Source organism: Bombus pyrosoma, linkage group LG4, assembly GCF_014825855.1.
Source record: "Bombus pyrosoma isolate SC7728 linkage group LG4, ASM1482585v1, whole genome shotgun sequence".
In the NCBI taxonomy this organism is placed as follows: Eukaryota; Metazoa; Arthropoda; class Insecta; order Hymenoptera; family Apidae; genus Bombus; species Bombus pyrosoma.
The window spans coordinates 13,982,003-14,008,160 of record NC_057773.1 but is presented as its reverse complement, the minus strand read 5'-3'; the positions used below and the strand labels follow the sequence as shown (position 1 = coordinate 14,008,160).

Below are 26,158 nucleotides of genomic sequence, written 5' to 3'. Positions count from 1 at the left end.
TTGCTCGGAGCGCACCGTGGTATCTGTACGATCGCGTTGGCACGGTGGAGGGGCGAAAGGGACACGAAGGCGAACGAAGCGCGTCGAACGCGCGACTCGGCTCTTTAGTCGAGTACCAGCCACCGTTGGTGTCGTTTCAGGGTGGTCGATTCGTTCTCCGACACCACGTGAGGGAAAGAGAGAGAGAACGAGTGACTCGTTAACGATGGATTTCGTTCGTCACAGTGTATAACCGGTCTGTCGCGATTGCTCGTTTATTCGGACGATCGGTCTGTCCGTCTATCGGGGTCCGTTGGTCGGTAGAAGACGCGAGCGCACGCGCAACGCGTGTCGCGAACAAAAGACAGCGATACCGACGCGTTTTAAAAGCGTCTCCTATACTCTCGGTTGATTCGAACTTCCCCCTCCCTTTCACAGCACTAATTCTCCTCTTTCTCGCCTGTCTGTCCCTGTCTCCGTTCCTCTTGACTGTGTACGCTCGGCCTCGGTTGGCTGCGAGGCGCGCGCGTGAAAATATATCCTGGCCGTCTGGCGGTAGCGCCGAAGCATTCAGTCAATTAGCCGTAATGGCACGACCTGCCGCGTCGGTCTCGGCCAATTAAGTGGTGATTAGTGCGCGGAACTCCACCATCGCCCGTATCTCTCTCACACTCTTTCCGCGCGCGCGTGTGTGCGTGTGTACTCGGTTCAACGATAGATCGCGCGCGCGCGCGCGAACCTGGTGTTTCTCGTGCGTAGGTGTTCGCTGCTGCCAGTCACGAGTGGAGTGCGGTACGAGTAGCAACTTTCTTGCTCCGTAACGTTCTCGCGTCGGTCTATACGGCCAACGAAACAGCGCGTGGCGACTCGATCGTTGTTCTTGTACCGTTCGATAGCCGTTATCGACGCGTAATAACGTCGTTAACGCGATTCCGAAAGAAGAGCGAAACTCTGTATCTGGCGCGGTCGCGTCGAACGTGCGAATTGCGCACGGTAGCGCGATCCGTTCGGAAGCTGTAAATCACGCGTCGACGTCGACAACGAACAAGAGCGGCGAGAGTAGTATGCGCGATGAACGATGATACCGGTCGAGTAGCGTTACCGCGCGTTGCGAACCGTTTGGAAAGTGGAACCACGCCGATTCAGAGCGACCAACTAGCGACGTTTCTCGTCGGGCCGTGTCCGCTTCGTCGTTGATCGTCGTATTCTCGACTCGCGGCTACGCGCTTGATCGATCGGTGATTTATTTTTAACTATCGCGGGAAGCCTTTTCGCGAGAGAGAGAAGCTTGGGTTGTGCTGTAATAAAAGGATAAGTGCGTGGAATGCGTGCGTTGATCGAGGATCGATGGATCGACGAGTGGTGGATGTAAAAAGATGCAGTTCGATCGATTAAAGGAGGTCACGAAGAAAAAACGGCCTCCTGCCATAGTTTCCTGCTAGCTTCGCAGCATCGCGTGCATTTCCCTCGAGTCTACGCTGTCAGCGAAGCTCTTGTACGACATCGGCCAGAATGGACTTCCGGGCGCCGCATCCACTCGTGCATCCTTCGCACGCCGGACATCCTTATTATTATCCAGGTATACTTTTTTTTCAGCCACCTTTCCTTTGTCGTCTTTGCCTTTCTCTCTCTCTCTCTCTCTCTCTCTCTATCTCTCTCGCTCTATTTCTGTTTTCTGGAATTCTCGTTTACTCTTATTTATCCGGATTACTCGCGATATTCGGGTCTCGTTACGCGAAAGTGTTTTCGCGATAGCGAGAGTCGATTCTCGTTCACCCAGCTCGTTTCGTCGCTTTCACCAAAGTTTCTAGCATCCAGGATTGACGTGCGGTGCTCGCGAAGACTCGTGGAAGGGGGGAAAAAGGTCTGGCCGCTGAAAGAAAGAGGCGCGAGCCTTCTAACTCGTTCGCCACGGAGCCGTACACACTCGGGCCGAGTACTGGCAATTTTCTTAACTACCTTGCCGTACTTTGCCTCCGGTTGGTCGTCGCGTGTATAATTTTAGTTATCGCCACCACCACCACCACCACCACGTACGTACTCTCGCAGAGTCGCGAGAGAAAGCAAGCGTCGTCGTGCATGGATATTCCGTGCAAGTCCTATAAACGTCCGTATAAATCGCTTAACCGTGTCGTACTTTTACGGTGCGTCGTCTTCCTTTTTTCCCCGCTTTCTTTTCGCTCGGTCGATCTTGAACCTGCGACTACAACACGCAGGTTTCGAAAGATGGGCGCGAGATAATGGATGGATGATGCGGCAGCGATAAAATTAACGACGAGAGAGAATCGGTCTCGTCGGTTTGCTTTACTCGAGCCAAGAGTCGTAAAACGATCAAATAGTCGAATGATTGATCGTTATTAATTGCAGATCGTAGTTTTTATCGTTCGTCGAGCGTCATTGGCGAATATTAAAACAAAGTACGTTAACCGAGCCTGCATATCGGTTTGCGCGTGACCATTCAATGCCTATCGTTTCGTGCCTCCCCTACCTTACTCCCATCTTGTCCCGTTCCACTTCGTTCCCTGTTCGTGTTCTCTTTCATCGTATCGTCATCTCTCTCTCTCTCTTTCTCTCGCGCGCGCCGTCCGTCTCTTAATCATGCTCGCTCGTGCAAGCACACTTTCTTTCATCGTCTTTTATCTTTCCTTTGGTTATTCGCTTTCGTCGTGTCAGAAGCGATAAAACCGACTAGACATCCGTAACGCCGAGGACGACGAGTCCGTTTTAATTCCTGCACGCTGCTCGAACGACGGATATCGGGTATCGTGTCGGCGACCGCACACGAAGCCTCTGGCAACCACGTTTATATCGGTTCTCTCTTCCTTTGTCTCTCGGTGTCGCGGCTGTTTTCTTTTTTCCAGCGAAAAATTAATTATCTTCCGGTGGCGAACGATATAGAACGCAGAAGCGTCGAGCATCTCCTTCGACGATACGACGAAAACCATTTACGCTCGTCGAACGATCCTACCATGTACGTATTTCGAATTTCGTTCGATCCATTTTCGAGTTCGAACGTTTTTCAATCCCCGCGTTGATCTTTCAACCGAAAATCGCCTCTCATCGGCGACAGAGTCGGTTGAATCGCTCTATACGATCTTCGATGTTGTCGTCGACGCTTTGGCTAGCGACGGGACGTTCGCATAGCGTTACGCTGGCAAACTGCCGTAACCGATTGATATTTTAGGAAGGAATTTCAGCCAAAGGTGTAAATTACTTTTTTGCATAAAGTCGCTTATATCTGTTGACTTTAATGGCCGTCCGAATGTCTTCGAATTGTTCGTTGCGTCTTTCCGTAGCGACGATCAAGTCGCAGAGGCCGAAGAAAGGCCAAAATATTTTAGCCCCCCCCCCCCTTCCGTCGACGCACGATCATTTCATCAACCGTGAGGGATCGTCGTGTTCCATTATAAACAGAGTTATCTGAAACTTGTCGTTACGACTGGAAGCGAAGCCCGACCTTGGAATTCGAAGCTTATCGTTCCAACGCACGATCGTATCGCGGGACATACGAGAAAGGTAAAGCACAAACAATCTTTTCGATTCGTGGAACGTCTAGCGCGTCCATTTCCGAAGAACGAGCCCAATGCGTGCAATAAATTTATTTTTCAGACGCGTTCTTGTCGTTGGCCGTCGTCGATGTGTTAATAAATCGGATAGTTTGAAAAATGCTGCAACGTCACGGTTGGAAATGTACGTGGAACGCGTCACATTGGAAACGCGTTCGATCGGCAGAGAAGGAGGGGGCGCGAGGTAATCGTCGTGGTGGGTAGAGAGCGCGACGACGAGGACGTTTCGACGGTGGTTAGTTGGTAGGACAATTTGCTGAAAAATACGGCGTTACGCGATGCACAGTGGAGGCGCGCGCGCGGCATTAAGTTTTCCGAGAAGTCGCGTTGGTATAGATGTGGATGTTGGTTCGTCGGTGAGTTTAGCGACCGGGGAGAAAGAGAGGGGGGAGGGGAGGAGGCTACGCATATAACGTTCCGGCTGCGGGAGTCTGAAACTACGGCGAAACCCTACTGACAAGCCTCGGGGTTAAATCCAGTTCCATTATGGGATCTCCGATCCGGGTGGTCGCCTAACAGCCTCTAACTTGGCTAATTCTCGTAACCTCTTGGTGACGCGAGCGTTAGCAACGCGCTGCTATAACCACGCTGAATAACGCGCGAACTCGACCGGATTCTCGTTGTTAAATCAAACACTTTGTAACGAATTCGAAAGTCACGCTCGTTAAAACCGTTTGTTCGTGATTTGCCGTGGCGCACCCTGTCTCGTCCTGGCCGCGTTCGTACACGCGGCGAATAAATCATACGTAGGTGTGCGATCGCGAATAAGCGAGAGCGACTTGATCGATAAGGCTGTGTGGCCGGTGTCTCGCGACGTTCGCGATATACGCGCCCAAACCTTCCGTTTCTTTCCTTTTTTCCTTTCTTTTTTTCTTTCATCCTGTTGGTTTCTGCCTGTTTTTATCCAGGCCACCCGTGCGGCACTGTAAATGTCTCGCAAGGCCTCCTCGCTACTCAGACCGTAACGAAGTGGAACGGGCGTAAAAACGAGTGGAAGACAATTAAGGAGGGTCCGCGGACGGTGGGGGGGAGAGAGTCGCGCTCAGGTGGTTGAAGAAGGAACGGGAGAAGAGGAAAAAACGGAAGGTCGACCACCTACCGGTCCGATAAAGTCCATTACCTTCTTCTCTCTTGTCTTTCGATTCTCCGTGCAATTTTTCTTCTTCCGTCGTTTCTCGTCCCGAATTCGCGCCTGCCTTCGCTCCTCTCCACCCATCCGATCGTTCCACGAAAATTTCACTCGCGATCGTTTATTCGCGTTCGTTGGGGTTTATTCGCGTTTATTCTCGTACCTTTAGCCGCTGCCAGCTCTCGCAGAAAATCGCTTCGCCCGCTACCTTCTTCCCTCTTGCACGTTGTAACCGTTCGCGCTTCCCTTTTCTCCGGTGCTTGGCCTCTCTCGGTCGCTCCACAGTCCACTAAATAATTGCAAGGCAACGGCGTTACTTTTTCTTCTTTCCGTTCTGCCACGCTCGACAAAGGGCTGTTAAAATAACCCTTTGTGTTTCTATTCTACCCCTTTCCTGCTCTTTCTCTCTTTTCCTCGAGCTTGCTCGCCAATCCCTCCCTCTCTCTCTCTCTGCTTCCTTCTCTTTCTATTTCCTTGGACCATCGCGCTCGTTCTCCTCGTGACTCGTTTCAACCCTTGCCACGTTTCTCGCGTATCCTTTGTACCCTCGACATTTAGCGTATTTATAAGAGGCGTTCGGCGTTCGTCGTTCATCTTTCTCTCGCCTTTCGGTCTTCCTTTCTCTTCTTCGTCGTCGTCTCCCCGTCGAACTTTGCCAGAGTCTCGTTCGCTCTGCGTCGCGTTACACGTTCGATAGACTCGACAAGTCGCTCTCGTCTCGCCGGTGTTAGATCAACACGCGTGAGACGCCCGACGACCGGACGAAAATTCCTCTCCCTCTTTTCTCTTCCTTCGCCTTTTGTATCGTTTAAAACTGGTTCTTTTTCTCCTTCGAGCGCACGCGCGCGTTGACTCGCATACGAAAGGATCACCGTCGTCGTCGTCGTCGTCGTCGTCGTCATCGAGGGTGCCCGCGTACGTGCCTTTAGGTGTTTTACCTTCTATGCCGGAACTCGAGCACGCTCGGTGAAAAGTGCTCCCGCTATTTTTTTCCCGTTTTCTCTCGGACCAGAGAGTAGCGGCGCACGACGCGCGTGTCGCGTCGCTTACCACCACTACCAACGCGCTGCGGTTCCCTTTCAACAGCCTCTCTCTCTCTCTCTCTCTCTGTCTCTGTCTCTCCCTTAGTTTCGCTCGTTCCTCTCTGTCTGTTTTTCCCTTCAGTCCAACCCGCCACTTTCTTCTGGCGCTTGGTGTGTTCGCACGGTTGCTTTCCAAGGTTTCGGAGACGGGTACGCGATAGACCAGGCACGGACAGTGAGCACGAGCGCGCGAGCATGCGTGTGTAAAGTGCCGCCGCTCCGACACACTGGCGTTTTCTGTTATATAACTCACGTACACGTTTACGGAGTACCGGCTACGAGTAGGCGCAGGTAGCCAGGATGAGACCGGGGGTTCGACCGGCTGAAAAAATACTTAGCTTTCTGTTTTTTCCTGGTTACTTTTTCGCCAGATGGCAAGCTCTTTGCCTTCGATCATTGACGTCTTTCGCTTTTTCCGTGGTAGTTTCGTGGCGAGCCGAGCTGCTGATTTCGGAAGGATATCGCGTCGGGTTTGCTTCTTTCACAGACATCTCGATTTTCGTTTCTTTTCCGTTCGTTGGTAGGTCCAGTTACGTCGACGCGTAGACACGCACAAGCGTGTATTCGCTTTGGATGAACGGTGAAAATGCTATCGATAGTTCGATACGTGGAAAAACAGCCGCGTAATTCGAATCGTCGCGTAGGAACGACACGGTACGGTAGGTTTGCGCAAAGCTCGAATATTCGTCGTTCCGAGTGTCGGGATAGAGCGAGGTAAGGTGAGTTTTCTGGATTCGGCGTACCGCCGCGTGGCGTTCTATAGCCGGTGCGTTCGACCCCCGTCCGCCGTGAAATAATCACCGAGGAGGGTTGCAAGAACCCAAGGACTATGAATTAGGTATGACCCACCCCGCATTGGAAACTCTCCCCTTCGATTTCGATCAATACTCGAAGCGTAGGTGCAAGGAGAAGGGATGAAGGGTCGCACAGCGTTTTCTTTCGCCCTTTGCCAGAGCCTCCTGTTCGCCTTTTCTACCCCCCTGCTGTTCCTTCCTATCCGACGAATCTCGATCGTCGACGAGTTGAGAATTTGAACGACCGAGCGCGTTAAGCGACGATCGACGATCCTTGCCGAACGTCGTCCGACGCTCGCTCGTCGTCGTTCTCCAATTAATCCGTCGACGGTTTCTCCCTTTTCCGAGACTTTTCGAAGCGAGCTGGAAAACCGCCTCGTGCAAACGAGCAGTCGACTTTCTCCGGAAGAGAAGCCTCAGTTTCAAGAACGAACGAGAGGATTTCTGGGCAAACGGAGCAGCGTTGTGGCATTTGGTATAAATAGCGCGAACCGTAAGGGTCCGTAAAAGGTATCGGTCGCTTCTGCATCTTTTTTCCGCCCGTGGTTTCGCACCGAGTAAAAGAGAAAAAGTCCGACGTCGGTCGTAGCTGCCGTTATAAATTATAACTGCTTTACACGATCGTACAATTTATGGCTAATTCGTAATCATTAGAGTCACGCGAGCCGCTATGGGACGGGTTCGCGTGTTGACTTCTCACTGCGAGTTGATAACACCGCGAAGCGTACGAGGCTATATGGTTGGTGGGGGTGTGGAAGTGGGTGTTTCGGTGGAAGAGCCGTTGGCGTCGGTGGTTATGGAGGTGGCGCGGAGTCGCGCAACGAGCGCTGTATTTCATAGGATTAACGTAACTGGCGAACGGCGTTTGCGTTTCAATTACTACGCGAATTTACGATTCAATCGCGCGTGCGCGCCTGATGCTCCGAATGGGCCGGTCGCCAGTTAGCCCGCTGGCGAAACGCATCGAAAAAATGGTCAACGAAATTACCGCGACTTTGCCACGCTCGGCTCGTACAGCTATCGGAGGCAAACGGTCGACGCACCACCAAATTACAAATTGCCCTCGATCGGCCGATCCACCGGTCGCTCGATCCCGTGTCATAACGCGTTCTACGGGATTTACGCGGAATCTGTTTGTCCTTCGATTCGATGGACGATTTTCGAAGACCGAGGAACGCGTAGGTAGCGTTACCGTTTCGTCGATCGTATTTACACGTCGATAAGCCGCTTACAAGACGGTAACGTGTTTGCCCATTGTGTCGCCCTATGGGAAGAGCACAGGGTGGTTGACGAGCACCGGAAGACCCCAACCCGAATAGGATTTCGTTCGAAACGGTAACTTACGGCCGAGTCAAGCCGTAGCCGATACTACGCCGCCGCGTTCCGTGCGTGCTTAATCCTATCTCGTTTTCCACCTATCGTTTCCCCACCTTCCTTTCCTCTTCCCTTTCAAATCGTTAAACAGCGCTTGTGCGTTGCGTCGCGTTACGCTCTTGCCCGTTTTCCACTTTTCGTCGCCGTTGTCCCAACGCGGCGGACACGTAGGCACGTCTTTCCTGCTCTCTTTTTCTCTTTCCACCAGAGGGCAACTCGCTTTTCTTCGAAACCGCTTCTCGGGAAGGGAAAGCGCGGGAAAAGGGCAGAGTAGGAAAGGAAGATTCGGCGGGGTTAAGCGATCGGTAGACGCGCGAAACGTATCGCGTCGCCTGCGTGCCTTTCGATCGTAACGAAAATCGATGGCCCGACTAACCGGGTTTCGCGACAGTCGCAACTGCAGCCCGCAGTTCCTTCTGGCAACTTCTCCTCGCTGTCTCATCCAGCGAGCAACTGGTTCGCGTACCTACTTTCGTGGCTGGTTGTGCGCGACGCGCGCGATAATCGTTTGCCCTCTGGTTCGAAGCCCCGCCACGTAGTTTTTTGCCGCCTCGGCTTTGCGATTATCTCGCTCCTCGAACGATCGCGAACGAACCAGGTATATCGCTGCGAAAAAACGCCGGACGCAGAGTGGATAGCGAACCGGTTACGTTTACGAAAGGTCGACCGTCGGTAGACTTCGTGCCGATCTGTCCGGCGGATTGCGATCGTCGCGTAAAACGACCGACGAATCGCGTCTCCGTCTTTTCTCGCCTCCGTTCCATTTCAGAGTTGTCGCGTCGTTGGCGACAGAAACGAAAGGTCTCACGGTCGGGCAACGGCGACGAAACGATCGTCGTCGGGTTGGAAGTAAATCGGCGAACTCGTTTTCCGTTTCTCGCTCTTCCTTCTTCGACTAGTCCGCGTTGTATCTTAATATCGACCGGTGTATTCGCCCACCGGTTCGAGTCGCGACGAGTAAGAAAACGAGCAGTCGACCCGATGGTGGCCGGTTGCCAGCGGTTGTATCAACGTGACCCGAAAAATTCCAAAGTGGAACCGGCGAGAGACCCGGTGGAATTGCGACGACGACGAGTCGCTCGGTCGGCGTATCGAGCGACTTCGTTATCCGCGCTCGTTCTCGCGATCATCGCAGTGTCTGTCGCGCGAGACGTAAACGTAAACTATCGCGATCGCGCGTAATCCCGCGAGAAAGGATTTTCGTGCTCTTTGCCGCGATATCTGTCGTCTACCAGCGAGCTAAGCTACACGCGCTGATCGATATTTATACGGCCGTTGCGTCGCACGGCCGCGAAAACAGGTCCGATATCGTTTCGCGAATTTATCAACGGATGGATCGTACGATCTCTCCGTGAAACTTATTCCGTTGGTATAACTCGATACGCCCAACGACACGCGATACCGCACGGTACCGTACGGTCGAAGCGGCGTGTACCGGCTGTCTGTCCGTCTTCGTTGGGAAACGCGTACTTACGTAGGTGAGCGAGTACGTCGTAACGCGAACGAGGAACGAGTGGACGATTCGCCTACGAATTCGATTGCGACGCGGATTCGCAGAGTCTCGGGCAAAGTTAAAGGAGAGGCGAGGGACGTTGACGGAATCAATTTGTTCGCGGTAAATCAGCGCGCTTTGTAAAACCTGAAAGCAACCGCGAACGTTGAATCTCCGATATTTGCTTTAAAGATATTAAACCGGTTTCTCTTTCTCTTCGTACTTCTCTTCCCTCCTCTCCTCTCCTCTCCTCTCCTCTCCTCTCCTTGTTCGCTGCTCGCTCTTATTTTTATCCAGATATATCGGTGCCACGTGTACGTTTTTGCGATGTAACCAGACACGCGCGCGCGCGTTCGACGCTGTTAAGAGAAAGCTGCGAACGTTTTACGCGAGCGAAGCGGCGAAATTTTAGCTCGAAAATCGTCCGGCTGCGCGATAAAGTCGACGTCGCTTTTCGTGGGACGGTTCGTGAGGCGCTTCGGCGCGACGCGGAACAAACCGCCGATGAAATTTTCGTCACGTTCGTGGCGCGTACGTGCGCGGGGATCGCGCGAAGGCTCGCAGCAGCGCGATCAGCGTATTCCTCGATTTTGCTCGAATTGGTGGTGCGTCGCCACGCGATTTCGTCGACGCACGGCCGACGTTTGGAACTCGCGCTGCGAAAATACAGCGTAAGGGAAATTTTATTCGACGCGTAGCGTGTAAATTCCGATTATGAAAACCTCGACGTCGGTAAAGTTGAACATTTTTTTCGCCGTCATTGGCGAGGAAATTATCGGAATAAGCGAGTAGAAGGAAAGTGGCTGAAGCGCAATTCCCTCGGTAATTTGCTTAAGCCGGCAGCGGATCGCCGCAACTCCAAGTGCAACGAGAGTCGTTAAAATTTGCCCCCCGTCTCCGACGCCCCTTTCCGTTACGCTCGCTCGGCCTTGCGCCGTCCGTCTCGCTTCCACTCTGTCGTCTCGCTTCGATTCGAGACGAGAACGCGAACGAGCGCAGCTACGCGCGTATCGCGCGGCCGATACCATCGGGGTTCCACCTGCTGGGGAAACGGCTAGCGAAACCGTCTTCCGACGCACGGCGACAAACGTCCGCCTTCTCCGAAACTTCGCTCCTCTTTCCGCCCGTTTCGAACGATTCGACTAGTTTCGCTGCGTGTTCGTTCGCGGCTGCTGGAAGGAACGAGGAGAGAGACTCGACCGACGATAAGATTATTGGAGCAACGAGAGCGAAGAAAGGACGGTCGGATTCTCTCGGTTCCACGTTCGCCGTTCTCGGTCGAACGGTCTGTACAAGAACGAATTCCAGCAGAAACCTGTTTCCGGCTTCCCGACACGGCAACGATTCGCGCTCAGGTACTCCGATCCTCTCGTTTAGAAGCGGCCCGTTCGCTTCGATCGGCTCTTACCGACGAGCGTGATCTCGTCAAGGCGCTCCTCTTACCTCGAAACCCTGTCCCCTCTTCCTTTACCGACTAGTCGTTGCGTCGTTGCGTCGTTTCGCCGTTCGGCGGTGTGAATCCGCGACCGCGTTTATTCCGTTTAACGAGCTCCAGCGAAGCGCGTTGCGATCGGAGAACCGAGGACGGTCTCGGGATCCGAAGGAGACCGCGTCGAACGCTCGATGGCGACCGACGATGGAGCGAGAATCGAGTTTGAACGCGGTTCGCGCGATCAATTTTCTCCGTTTTAGTGGGTTGGACGAGGCTTGGTGGAACGCGAGGCCGTGTGGACGTATCGGTGGACGGTACCGGTAACCGTGTACCGCTGTTCGAAAGCTGTGTACGGGACAACGACAGCGATACGTCCTATAAATCCTAAACGGATTAATTAATAATAATGCACGGTCCCGTGCATGTTAAGCCTCCTTCCCCTGTTCGGTTTCCAACACGGCGGGAACGCGCGTGCCCATGATTATTTTAATGTACGGGGGCCGCTATAGCAGCGTGGCCGATCGATTACCCGGCTAGTCGACGAAATTAATAACCCTCTGCTAGGTCCGTTCTACTCGCTCGGCTCGTTCGGTCCGTCGTGCAGCACGTGTGCGTGTACGCGCGCGGCGACGGCTCTCTTTGGCCAAACTCGCGCGGTACAAACGTTTCCACGGGAAAGCCCTGCGCCAGTCGTTAACGAGAAAATGTTTTCGATCGACGCGTTCGACGTCGATCGCGCGACGATAACGAGATTCGCTCGTTGAACGCGTCACGCCGCTAAAACGCTTCCTCTCATCCCCGTCGATTCGTTGATCGCGTTATCCGCAACGCGCACGAGCTTTCTCCGAGCTTTTCGCTGCGCTCCCGCTACGACATTGCGCCCGTTCGCGGTTTTCTTTTCTTTTTTCTTTCTTTTTTCCTTTTTCACCTGCGCGTTGTCAACGATTGGGCTTTCTTTTCCTCCTCCCTTCTTTTCTCCTTTGTTTTTCGCGTCGCGTAATAACGAAAATAACAGCGAGGACGATCGTCGACGATTTCACGTACAAACGACAGCGGCTAGTCGAATCCAGAACTGGCTGCCGGCGCGTTTAGCAATCGCGAAGCGACGCCGCGACATTAGCGATTCCCGTCGCGGAACTGCTGTCTACGAGTCGGGCGAGACATAACCCGAATGCGAAAGACGATTCCTCCGACGCTGCGCGTTCGTTTTCGACTTGGAGAGATCGCGTGCGTCGTTGCAAAGACGAAGGAGGAAAACGGACGAAGATCGACAGCGTCAGGAGCGAAAACGGTTGAAAGATGGTAGAGGCGGACGCGTTGGAGTCGCCGTCTCGTCGTTGGATCGCGACGATTAAGACGATAAAGGTCCGTTGCCAGGTGTATTTCGTGGAAGACAATCGCGGACACGGTGGAATCGTTGGCCGGACGAGAGTAGAACGTTAAAGTGGCAAATATCGGGAGATGCGACGTCCACCGACAGCTGTGCGACGTCACGACGTTTACGAACCAACGATCGGAACTCGCGACGATCCGCGCGCTGCTATTTTCGTTGCTGGTGAGCGCGCGACGTTCTCTTTTCTCGCCGTGAAAAAAGTTGGGCAGACAAAAGACACGCAGGGCAGCTTACGTTTGTTTCCCAACAGCGTATTGGCGTCGTTTGACGCTGTTGCCCTCGATTGACACTCGTTGACCCTACTGTACGCGTTGTCATGACTCCGAGTCATCGGCTTACCAGCCCGTTAAACTTGCTCCCTGGCCTCATCGCCCTCTATAATCATCCGGCAGGCGTTCTCCCGCCCCTCTGCCTCACTGCCCTCGTCGTTTTTCTTCCTCTCTGCCTCTCGCGCCGCGCGTCTCCGACGTGGAAGCCGACGCGCGGAGACCGGATCGCGCGTAGAGCGCCAACTCGTCTCGCGTTTTGGTACGCACGGTGTGCGCGCGCGAGTCGCTCGGTACCGAGCTGCTGCCTCCGCCGCCGCCGCCGCCGCTTCTTGGCACGAATGCGTCGAAGACCCCGCGACTTGCAACGTCAGCCGCAACAGCGTGGATCCGCTAAATTGATTCCAGCTACGACGTTAAGTCGCGCTCGTGACTCTCGTCGCGACGTCGCGGAAGTCGCCTCTCCCTGCGAACCTGAAACGCGCGTCGTTGCCCCTACGCTTCCTTTCGTTTTTCCGTCCTCGCGATCTATGGCTTCCGCCGCGTCCTCCCGATACCTGTTCCGTAACGCTTATCGATTCCGCGAGAAGCACCGCATAGTACGCCGACCTCGCGATAATCAACCGCCTTCCTGTTTGCGAGTTGAACTTGTCGAGGTTATCCGGCCGCGAACGTACGTTCGATCGAGATTACTCGGTCGAGTCGCGTTGCCGTTGATCCGGAGCAAACGAATCGCGTGGCGATACGCGCGACGACTCGTTGCGTCGCTTGGGATTTTTTAACGCCTCCTCTCTTTTCGGTTCGTTTGGAAACGGCGCGCGGCGTCGTGGGCTTTCTAAAGCGAGCGTAGGCGCGAAACCGCGTTGAATCGATCACGACGATCCTCTTGTCCAACGCGTGCAGCTGTGTTTTTACGTCGCGTTCGACGTTTCCGCCCGTAATCGATCGTAAAGGTATGGAAAGCCCCGCGGCTTTACGAGCGGCTCGCTCGGTTTAGAAACGCTTTCCCGGTAACTCGCCACGCCGTCGCTCGTTTCTGTTTCATCGAATTTCTCGGTATCGCGTTCGTCGTCGCTCCCCCTTTCGGATAACGCGCGCGCATTCACCGGACTGCTCTTTCGACGAAAAGCAGCGGAATAATCCGCCTCTCCCCTTTCCACTCGATCGGCCGCGGCCAGCTGCGGTATTTAAGCTTCCGCCGCGCCGTCGTTCGTCCGCCTCTTCGCGCGGTTACGAGTAAAAACCAGTCTACCTGGCTCGAAAGGCACGCGATCGCGTTTGGAAACGCGCGTTGCTCTTCGTTCGATCGCGAATCGCCAACGACGAGATCGATTCGTCGATGGAATCGGCGAGAGAAGGAAGGAAATCGCGACGACGAAGTTGCAGGAACGCGTGGAGCGCGCGCACGTGCCCTTTCAACGCGAACATCGGCGTCGTTGTCGACGTGGACGTGGACGTGGACGTCGGAGCGGCGAACCGACATCAAAGGCGGAGCGTATAAATCAATTTACCGACGACAAAGCGACGCCAGCGACCGTGGCGGACCGCCGATACGACGACGTCGTTCGCGCACGCTCGATCGTCGCGATCATCGATACATCTGGAAGCGTCGGCGAGGGGAACGCCGAAAGCGGAGAAAGCCTGCGCGTATCGTCGCTCGTGCGAACGTTGTCCCCTAGTTTCGGTACGAAGACGAGTCGATCGATTCGCCGAGACCGAGACGCGATTACGCCGATAAACGGTCGTTGCTTAACGCGTTATACGTCGCGCTCGCCTTTGATCGCCTGTGCGCGTACCTACGAGGAATTTTTCATCCGAGAATTCCGAGGTTTCATCGATCGCGGGTCAAGTGGCTCGGTGACTCGGTCGGTTAACCCTGGGCGCAACGCGCGTACGATCCGCGTGATACGAATTACGCTGCAGCCTATTTACGTCCTCCGTGGCTGGCTCGATGAATACCGCGTTTGACGAGCCACTTTGATACTCGTCCCCTACGCTCGTATTCGCTCGTGCGACGTCGCACGTACCGCTCTTGAAGAAAGCGAGGAAAACGAACAACGAAATACCAACAAACTACCTCTCGCGATCGCGCAACCGTTTTTTTTCTTCTCCTACTTTTTTTCTTTTTTTCTTCATCCACGATCTCGATTCGTAAATACGATTCGTCTGCCGTCGATTAACTGCCGTCGCCGCGTATAAATAGCCAGGTTCGTTAACGCATCGCGTCGCTCGCACGCTTCGACTCCTAACCGATTAATCGGGCGATCGCATTTTCAACAGGCTTCTCTTCTCGTCTGTTTCAGGTAAGCTCGCACGTAGGGCGATCGAAACGCACGCTAAAGAATAGGTCGTGAGTTAACGGTTGCTCGTTGCTGGCTTCGCATACCGTGGTGGGACGACGATGCGACTCCAACCGCCTCGTCCAACACGAACGACGACGTCGCCTTTGTCCGCGCGCGTTGACCTGCATAAATTAGCCGTGATGCGCGTGTCCGTCGACGACGCGTGCGACTTTCTAAAACGTGTTGTAACGTGCGCCATGCGGCTGGCGTGTCGGAGTATCGGATGGAGTAACGGCGTGAAAAGCGTACGAGAGGAAGATGGAGAGACGGGCACCGGAACACGATCCACGAAATCGTAACGATTTCACGGGCGAACGATCGTTCGGATGGAAGCTCGTCGCGCGCGGCAAGTGTCGAGTATGTAACGAGCGAAGAGGGGGAGGAGGAGGAGGAGGAGGAGGGGGGAGATGTAGCAGCGCGCGGAGGAGCGAGCGCCGCCTGTTCGCTCGCACGCACCACCGCCCCCGTAATCGCGGTTAATTAACGAGCCGGCAGCTGGTAACGAGGCTACCGATTACTTGCCGCGCATCGACCACGATTATTCCGGCTTCTCCTATTCCCTTCCCTTCCCTTCCCTTTCCTTCCGGTTCGTCGAATCCACCTCCGATCGTCGTCCTTTTCATCGAAACCTCCTTTACTCGCCCCTTTGCCCGCGCCATTTCAAATCGTCCGCTGTGTTTCGCCGCGAAAGACCTGGCATTTTCACAGCGTCGCGTGGGAACGAGATTCACGCGCAAAGTTTCTAGGAAAGTAGATTTCTCGACGCGCGCGTTGAACGACGGTCGGGTGTCGGAAGGACTCGCGTAAGTCGCAGCACGACGCCAAGTTTTCGGTGGCAAGGATCTCCAGATAAACGCGTTTTCCGAGCGACGAGCGATTAAAAACCTCCTTTTCACGCTCGCGTTCCTTCTCTTGGTCCCTCTATTTCTTCCTTTCCGTCAGCGAAGCAACGAAGCGTCTCTATCTTTGCGCTTGAAAAGGATCGCAAACGTCCTTCCCCTCGCTTTAACCGGCCGAGGCGTTCTTTTCGCGGAAAACGCGGCTTTTAAACGTCGATCCGCTTCGTTCCTCGGCGGTGGCCGTCGACCAGCCACGTCGCGTTCTGCTGCTCTTTCCGCGAACGAGGAAACCGGCGCGAGGTGCGTGCGGGGAAGAGCGAAGCGAGCGCGAACAGGAGAGAAAGCGAAGAAAAGCGACGGAACTCGAACGGAAATGGTCGCCAGCGTGTAGACGTCGCGCGGCTGAAGGAAAGGTGGTTCTCCTGCGGAAGGAAAACGGGGGAAGAACCGTCGTCCCGAGCAGACAGAAGAGGTTAAAATTCTCGACGTTCCATCCGCGCGGAGAAGTTAATCTCGTCGAATGGACCAAGATTTCCTCCTCCTTTTCTCCTCCGTGGCTGTTCGAGAGAAGCATACAATCAGTTTTTCGTTCAACGCGATCGCGGTAGGAGCGAAGGATCCGTTTGACCGATAGATCGCCGTCGGCGAACGCAATCGTTGCGGAAATTAGGTTCGCGAAAGAGGCACGGCCGATGCACGGCGGAAGCGAGCAACTTTGCCGCTTTTCCTGCTGGCAAATCCCACGGGCGATTCACGTACGATGTACTTGGGCCGAAAAGTTCTCGCGCCCGTTAATCTTCGCCCTCTTGAAGTTTATCGCGCGTTACACGTACACCTTCCGACCAAGTTTTCGCGGCGAGTAGACGGCGAAACGAGCTTCTCTCGTCCGCGTTTTCTTACCTTTGCTCCATCGAGGCTCGCCGGCAACCGTACGAAACTTTCCCGGGGCTGCCGAATAAATAACAAGGTGGAGGAAAAAGTCGACCGCGGATACCGATCCGACTTTGGCGAGAATTTGCAGGTTTCCAGCCACGTAGAAAGTATCTTTGATATTTCCGCGCGTTTCGGCCAATTCATCGAACGCGCACGACGTCTCGAAAGATGAGAATCGGCCGGCGATCGCGTGTCCGTCTCGTCTCGACGAAGGAGAGGATCGGCGCGAGAAAGAGCCTCGAAAGATACAGAGCGATCTCGGTGAAGAAAAAGACAGAGAGAGGAAAGGAGAGGAGATTGACGCGGTCGTCGTCGTATCGATTGCTCGGCGCTCTCGAGTCACCCTCGAACGATCCTTTATTCCGCGCGCTTTGTTATCAGCCGTTTAGAGAAGAGCATCGGGGGCGCTGGCCTCTGGTGCTTCTTTTTCACGGGGCGAACGAGCGTTCGGCCGTCTCGCGATTCGATCGAGATAAGCGGGATCGAGCGCTGACACGACGTTGCCGGATATCGCTTTCCGCTCGATGTTCCTCCGCGACGTCGATACGCGTCGTACGCCGAGTACGCGTATATGGCGTGCGACGTGGTCCGAAAGGGCGCGTATCCGCGATCGATGCGTTGTCCGGTCCTTATCGGTTCCCCTATCGATTTCGGCAGACGAACCGTTTCCATCGATCGTCCTCCTCTCGTCCTCCGATCGGAGGACGCGGCATCGCGGTTGGTCGCACGCTATCGAGATCGAATACGACGGTCGTACGAGTGTCCGCGGCGAAGGTGGATCGCTTGGATAGGACAACCAGGATCACCTCGTGTATCGCCCGATCGTTGCAACTGCCGATGTCTGGTGGTATGCAGGGGCCCTGCCACCGCACCGGCGACTCGTTGATGTTAATTAACGGCGATGACGTCACGGTCGTGTAAATATTCGATTATCTCGAACAGCCTGGAAGAGGCAAGCACGGTTTTCTATGTCGTCGGACGTAGCCAACGATTCGTTAAAACTCGCTTCGAACGACTCGTGGGTCGCTGGTTTACGATCGAAGCGAAGCACCGCCGCTTCGATTTGGATCGCTCGGGATTTTGTTGGGATCATTGGCCGGAACGAACGCGCGATCTTCGCTTAGACTCGCACGACGCTGCTTGGCGTTTCGCGCCGAATCTCCTTTTTCTTTCTTCGTGTCTTTGGAAACTCGGAGATCTTGGAAACGCGTAGCGGAATACGCCGGCGAAAGAAAAAGGTTGTAGAGTAGCAGAGCAGGAACCTTTAGCTAGGGATGTAAGAGGGAATCGGTTGTAAGAGCAGAGCGCTTCCGTTCCCGTTTCTATTCCCGAAAAGGGGGTCGCGGCGAGCTTGTGCGAAGGAAATTGGGGGCTTCTCAGAAACATATTGCCCTCTCAATCCTCTCAAACCGCCCTGTCGGTTGGCTGGCTGGCTGGCTGGCTGGCACGAAGTGGGATGGTTCTCCCTTCTGGAAAGGTTGGCGGGAAAAGGGGATAAAGGAGGAGGAGGAGGAGGAGGAGAGGTGGAAGCAGGGAGGAAGGAAAAGGAAGCGAGCGGGAGAGCGTGGCAGAGTTTAAAGCCAGGCAACTAGTTTCGCAACTGCTATCCCCGTTGCTGCAACCCTCTTTGGCGAGTAAAGAGACGACGGAGGGTGTGCCGGATACTAGCTGAGAGGGCGAAGGTGGCGGTAGGGGGTAGGACGAGCCGGTGAAAGAGCAGAAGGAGGAGGAGCAGGAGGAGGAGGAGGAGGAGGACGTGAACGCTTAAAGCTCGAAGCTGGAAACTGGAAAACGCGTGGTGGGAGAGACGGCTATAAGCGGGTAACCGGTGGCGGCTGCGGCGGCAGCGCGATGGGTCAAAACGGCCCTATCGGAAAAGAGTCGACCCGATCCGGTTCCGGCTTCCTCGCGTACGGAAATGAAAGAGCCAATCGTCGGCGTTGCCGTTACCGTTCGACGTCCCATCGTTGCGCCTCGGTCTTCGATCTCGCGACTCTACCCGATCCACGACACTTCGCTGCGACCATCGATCGCTTCGTCTCGATTTTTCCACGCGTCTCGCGTCATCCGCGGTTTCCTCGTACAAACGAGAAATCCATCTTTTTTCGCGCCCTCTCGACGATCGTCGAAAATAGCCAAAGGATAAAATCGATCCCTCTCTTTGGACACGTCGAGGATTACCGCGTAACTAACCGACACGCGGACAAAGGTAATATCGATTTTATCCGATCCGTGCTGATTTCAAAGGTTTTGCGCGTATTTAGTCTCCGTTCCTCCCTTCTCCATCCGTGCCCGCAGCTTTCACGCGAATCAACCGCTCTATCCGTATTCGGTGAACCATCGTTAACGAGCATCCACTCGTTCGTCTGCTAACTTAACAACGCGCGTTACGCGATCATCGCTGTAAATCGCGTTCCATCGAACCAAAATTCTATCGGTATCGGCGTCGATATCGGCGTTCGTTTCCAATTACCACGTTATTTTCGCAGGCTCGATCGAAGCTTCCTCGAACGATTTTCGAGATTTCGCGACGAACCGGACGTTTCGGTGAAATCTAATTTTCGAGCAGTCGCGTTTCACTCGAAGTCGTCCTCTCGTTTCCGAGTAATCGGGTACGATCCGCGAGGCAGCTGACGTTCCGACTCGGCGAATATCGCTACACCGTCGAATTAAAGCGCTGCCGGCATAAAACGATTCATCGAGCGTGTACGCTCCGATACCGTGTCGAGTCAGCGATCGTCGCGGATCGTTCGTCTATTCGAAAGTTAACGGCAATCAAGTCGGTGGGAGAAACGGCGTTTCGGAGAACGCGACTGTCTTGCGAATCAAATGGAAATGAACGCGGCAAAGGTAGCGAAGAGCGTAGGACGAACGTAACGCGAAATGAAATAACGAGAGTAGTAGGTGGTCGTGCGAAATGGAATGAAAATTCACGCAGAAGCGGGTGAGCGAGAACGCGAAAAATTAAACTCCCCTTTTCCACTTCTCTTCCTCCGGTCCGTCCCTTGCTGACTCTCTTTTATATTTCCGATTCTCCTCTTTTTGTCCATCGCTGCTTTTTCTTCTCTCTCTCTCTCTCTCTCCCCGCAACGTTATCAGAAAGGAGAGATCCGATTGGCGTGTGCGGAACGACTGCGATTGAAATGAAAACGTAGCGGAGGAGATCGGTCCGCGACCAATCGGCCAATCAAGGCCGGCAAAAATAGCTTTTTTTTTTTAATCTACTCGCGGAGCGATACGAAAAAAGATGGTCTCTGGCGATCGAATCGACCGAATCTCGCGTTTATTATGGTCAATGGATCGGTATTAATTTCCACTTAAGTCGGTCGGATTACGTTTGACCAACGTCGTTCCCACGAACGAAATTGCCACGAGGATCGATACACGGTGATCGCGCAAATAACAGAATCGAAAGCAAATAGGAGAAAATAAGCGACTGCCGGCTGGCGTATACGCGATACGTAATACGATCGTCTCGCGTCTTTCGGCTAGCCGCGACTACTTAGAGGCGACGCGTGATTATAGCCTCGTAGGTGATGATCTTTCGCGTCGATCGCGCGTTCCTGGAAGATGGAAGAGTAGAAACGCGCGACGTGTAAACGTCTCGCCACGATCGCGCCGCCGTTCACACCGTCGGATTATCGTCGTCGTCGTCGTCGTCGTGGCGATCCCTCCGATCTCCCCGATGGAACGAGGACGGTGAAGCGGCACGACCGCTTTAGCGATGTTCTCGTGTGCGATTGGACGCGCGCGTACGCGGCCCCATCAACGAATCGCTTTACCGAGTCACGAGGGTGAGAACACGCGAGCGGAAACGCTCGTGCGAAGGCCGAGCGTAGCGGGGGGTAACAGATGGGATCCAGCGGCAGAGCGAAAGGAGAAGGGGCAGAGGCAACTCGGGGTCCGAGAAGCATCGGCGCGGCACCGCGACGATTAACGCTTTCCGTGGCGAATCGACTTCTAATTCCTAGCTCGTTTTCTAGCGCTGCGCTATCGATCAACGCTATCTCCGCTGGCGACGTAAAAACCACCGAAAGAGACAAATTGTTTCCTTATTGGTTGGCGCGTTCTCGTAACGGCCGACACCCTGCCCGCCGTCGTGGCCACCGTTGCTCGCTCGTTGGCCTGTAGCTTACGCGTATGCGAATTGGCGCGATCGAAACGGCCAGCGGCACGAGCTTAACACGGTGTACGTGCAAAAACAGACGGCGAATATTTTCCATGGCGTGCACATTCGTTATTCGACCGGTCGATGCCGGGTAATTGAATACGTGGCTTTTATACGTGGCCGAGGGTGGTGTACAGCACACGGTTCTCCTCTCTCGGCGTATCGCCGGTGGTGGCGGCGGTGGTGGTGGTGGCCGTGGAGAAAGGGAAGGGTGCGAGTGGGATGCAGAGTACTAGCGCGAAGGGGAGTTGCGGAGAAGAGGTGTTGACGGGAGGCAGGCAGGCAGGCAGGCAGAGGCAGCGAGGAAGAGAGAGCAAGCAAAGCTTTGGAGACTAGTCTACGCTCGATGTGTTCCGCTGTTCCGGGGGTTTTATAGCGGCGGTCGGAATTAATGAGGGGCCGTGTTTTCACGGCGGCCGAGTGGCGGTGCAGATTTCATTTTACTATTTACCTCGGGGAATTTATTCGACAACGACCGACCGACAGGGTGTGGTGGTGGTGTCGTCGATGGTCGGTGGCGAATGAACAGGAGAGAAAGAGAGAGAGAGAGGATCGGCGGACGAGGACCACGTTTGACACGATTTGGACAAAGAAACGAGAGCCGACGCGCTATCGACTCTGGTCTCGTTCCAACTACGTCGTCTTTCTCACTCTGAAATTTCCACGTTTTTCGCTTATACTCCGACCAAACGTACGCGCCTTTCAGCCCCTTCTTTCTTCCGTTTTTCTTTGCCTCTCCGCCGCTTTTGCCATGCAAATTCCGTCTTTCTCGCTTTTGTAACGTCGAATCGGGAATACCTACGCACACCAGATCGTCGGATCGAAGACGGCAACGTTACAGCTGCGAACCACCGACGGAACGTGAATTCCCCTCACGTTTCGCGATCTAACGAATTAATATGGAAATTCCAAAGCGCCTTACGAACGAACGAACGAACGAATTGCGTCGACGCAAAATCTCAGAGGCACTGTTTGCCACTGCTCTTCTATACCACCGAGGCGCGACGGTGGCGAGAAGATCGTCGAGTCGCATTGGCGTCGCCGCGCCCCTCCGATCTTCCACTTTTTATCTCCTCGCTCTAACCTCAAATTCCAACTTGCTCGGAAGCGAGCAACGAGATCTCTCGCTCCCCTCGTTTACGTTACGTCGTTCGATCGTACGTTTACACGATGTTTCTTAAAATATTCGGCAGGTTTTTGCGGCCGGACGTTTCGACCGGGGATAGAAAGAAGTTGGACGCCCATGGCGATGGTTAAGAGCGGGTACGGTAGAACCGTACTAAAATGAAACGTATATTTGAGGTTAGGGCGGATCAGGGGTTGAGCTCGCGAGCCCCCGAGTCGTTTATATGGTGATTCAATGGGAGAGGGGGAGCTTGGCAAAATGTCAAGGGACTCGTAAGGGTGGCCCGAGTTTCGCAGAGCTTCGTTCGGTCGTTCGAACGAAAATTTCCCTATCGTGCGTTTCACGCCCTCTTGCGAACCTCTGAAAACGACGAAATTTTTTGCCAACGTCGCTATCGTTGCGCACCGCGATCGAAATATTCGGCAAGCTCTGGTTACAGGTGAAAACGTAACGGAACCAACCACGAGCCGATCCCATACAGAGATATCGGCCGCTGAAACTGAAACGCAAACGGCCGTGTGCTTTAATCGAAACGAAGGGTGGGGGCTAAAGTGGTTAGCGTTTATTCGATATCTTTTGCCAGCGTTATCGATACGATGACGGTGAAAATACGATAGCCAGAATCGGGAATAAACGCGTACGGCCGGTCGGTGAATCAATTGTACAACTTCCCAATGGGATTTCAGCCGGCAGATAAAACGACGCGTTTCCCTGAGTTTTATACCGAGAGCGGTAACAGGCCGCGATCGCTAACAGAGGTGGTTCGATGACGCTGCGTCCTTCCGACCTCGATTTGACGCCGGCAGAGAATCGATGGCCGTTCGTGCCGGTCATGCGACAGATGTTGATCTAACTGCGTGTGGCAACCCTTTGTAAAAGCTGCAATTTACACGCGCCAGAACCTCGCAACAGAAAAATACGAGGGACGGGGTAACGATGAGCGGTTTCTGTCGAAGAGAAATGCCCGAAGAGTGGGGAGTGAACGAGCGACAGAGTACGTTGGTTGGGCGATTGTTCGTAACCGCACAAAGCACACCGTCCGCCGACAAAACGTTTCCAACTGGAGCGAAGTAACGCAAACCTGCCACTGTTACCGCTACCGCTGCTGCTGCTGCTAACTATCGCTCGCATACCGAAAGACGATCGCGCATACGCGATTTCTTCGCTGAATTTTACCTTCTTTTTTCTCTTCTCCTCTGTGCTCGCCTGGTTGGTCGTTTCTTCGCTACGCTATCGAGCTTGCCTTCTTACGCACGAGCGATAACAGAGGGATCGTTTTCCCCGTTATAATTTGCCGCGACAGTCCTTCCGGCATCGATTTTTCACGCGGAACTTGGCTTCCCGTGAACGAGTCAGCTTCGAAGGGTTTGCGAGGAGTCAGGGGCTTGAACGGGAAAAGGTCAACCACGATCCGACACGAAGCCCGGTGGTTGCTCGCTCCCCTCGTCCTCCCTCCTTCTCTATTTCCCTCCTTTCCCTTTCCATATCCCCGCTACGATTCTCGTCCATTTTCTCTGGATCGTCCCGTCTCGTTTTTCTCCTCCGACTCGTCGAGCAGGCGGCGAAAACGCTTCGACGCGATCAAGAAAATTCCGTAAAAAACGATTACGAACGGAAGAAGGAATCCGATGGGATCGCGAAAAAGGAAGCTTATCCCGCTAAGACGACAGGTTGCGTTGCGGCTTTTCCATTCCATCGTTTTAATATCGACCGCGGTTGGTTATTCCGTTCTCTGTTCCGGCGTGCTCTCTTTTCCCGTTTCACCGTCCTCCGTTTGCCGGTTTCCTCTTGTACGCTACACACGCGGACATTCCTCGTACATGGAACGCGAGAATCTCGAACGTAATGCGTAACCGAAGCGAATATCGCTTCGAATTTACGAGGCTCGAGAACTCGTTGTTGGAACGTCTGTACGTCGTGTGCTACACGCGCCTGTTCGGATTTCGATTCCACCTGGTCGGCGTCTGAAATTTTCCCTTCTATCTTTTATCCTCCTACTGTTCTCCTACTGTTACCGCGTCCAACTATTACAAAATTCGCGCGATCGAATAAAGTTTAACGATCGGTGTTAAACGTTTTACGAGGCGCCGCGGAATTTCAAATAAACTGCCTCGGCTTGCATGGAAACGACCGAACGCGTACCCGAGATCACAGACTACTCGAAAGTTTGGCGGCAGTCGACGTGGCGCTCGCAGAGCTAGTTTTTCTCTTTTTTTCTTTTTTTCGTCGAACAGGCGGAAATCTATACGAGGAAGGAGCAACGAGGTCGATTTCATCCGTGGCTCTCCTCCGTTCGTGGCTGACTCGTGAATTCCACGTCGGCCCGATTAATTCTCAAACGAGATGGCACAGAATCGCGCACAGGAACCGTAGATCGGTTATCGCGACGCGAAAATCGATGAGCGTGGTTAAGCGAAAGAGAAAGAATTCCCTCTGCGTGCGTTCAGAATCTTGTTCTCGCGTTTATAACGCGAATGCCTTCCTCCGTTACTTCGTGTAGCTGCCGGTTTCTCGTACGGTAAAACGACAATATTCCCACCTGTTGTTTATCATCTTTCGACCAAAGGAAAAAAGATGACGCGTATTCGCGCTTCCCTAAACGTGTTTTGTATCGCCGTACGTTCTTCTTCTTTATTCCTCTTCTCTTTTCCATTTCTGTGAGTCGATCGATTATATTTCGCGTATTTAATTCCATCCGGCAAACGCCGCTTGCGATACGCGTGCCTCGCTTCGATAAGTAGCAGCAACGCAGCGTTATTTCGCAGCTACAACTTTGAAGCGTTTTCTCGTTCGACTCGCGCGCGTCGTTATCGACGCGACTCGACCAGGCGCAACAGGGGAATTCGATTCGGTGACGCGAAATTATTAACTGCGCGGCACTTCGAACGCGGTATTTCGCATTTGGCATTGTTTTCACCAGCTTCTATACGGAGCTGGAATTCCAATTAAACGGTTACTCGTTGTTCCGAGGTGGCAAGTTTCGCAGGAACGCGTGAAACGGCAGACGACGACTATTCGACTACGATATCGCAAGTCGGCAAACGATTAGATCGCCTTGCGTTCGTCCCGATCGGGGCCAGGTCGATGTTCGAGACTCCAGCGTTGCGTAGAAGACGCGTGTATCGGTTTTGGCGACTTTGGCGTAAAAACCGAGTCAGTGGCGTAAATCCGTGGCTGTTTATCCGGTCGTAGCCGCTTTGGTTTCGCCTTCCTCCGCAGGATTCGGAAGCGGCTACGAACGGCGTGGATAAAAGGGTGTACGCTGTACACGGAGAGGGTCACGGGGACTGTAGCAGGCTGGATTCAGGTTCTTCCTGTCTTAGTGGTGTGGCGTTACCATGGTAACAGACTGTAAGCCGCTTAACACCACCCTCTACACCCTTTCCACTCGCTAGAATCCTTGTGCTCGCGACGTCGAGTCAACCCACCCTGCTCGGCGCGTCGTTCGCGTTGGCGAATGTCGTTTTCCCTTTGCTCCCTTCGCGCTCCCTTCGCTCCATTCGATTCCGCTCTATCCGCGCCGGGCCCACGGAGAACCATCGACGCGCGTATACCCGTTCCTCGTTTCCTCCCCAGCGGCACTAAAGTATCTCCTTTCCCCTTATCGCCAACAACCACTCGAGAACGTTTATCGTTTGGTCGATCGTACGATTCGTTTGGCGCGTAATGCCACGACGATCGAGCAAAGCGGAGGTCGAAAGATCGAGAGACGTAGACAGAGACCGATTGTTAAAAGACGAGGACGACGACGACGGCGACGACGACGACGACGACGAGGACAAGAGAAAAAGGCGCGAGTAACGGGAGTACGAGAATGAAAAGAAATCGCGTTCCAAACGTCGAAACAGGGGAAAATGAGAAAGGGAGGCGAGAGCAAAAGGCGACGGGGTGCATGCGGCGGAGAGGAGAGGAGAGCAGCGGAAAGACGAGGGGAAGAGTCGCGTGTCCGTTGAGAGGAAACGAAGATGTGTGCGCTCTGCTGACGAGGAATTGAATGGAGGGTGAAAAGCATCCTCGGAATGATCGCGGAGAGAGCCATCGGGTATTCTCTGCCTGTTATTTTCTCGTTTTAACCGGAGGGTTTTTTCGCGCGCACGCGCGTCCCCGCGTGCCAGCGAACGCGGATAAGGGACAGAGAAACATCGTTGGTCGTCCCTTTCTTTGGCAAGCATCGTCCGAGACACAAAGGACCATCCGGATGCCGACGTGTCCTAGCTGGTTCTTGATTTTTAAAAAATCGGTC

The 26,158-nt window shown here is 54.0% G+C and overlaps 1 protein-coding gene across 1 annotated transcript in view; it reads left to right on the top strand.

Annotated features, from left to right (window-relative positions):
- LOC122566689 overlaps positions 1-26,158 on the top strand; it is a 46,788-nt gene that overhangs the window by 10,202 nt on the left and 10,428 nt on the right. The gene's annotated exons all lie outside the window — the stretch shown is intronic.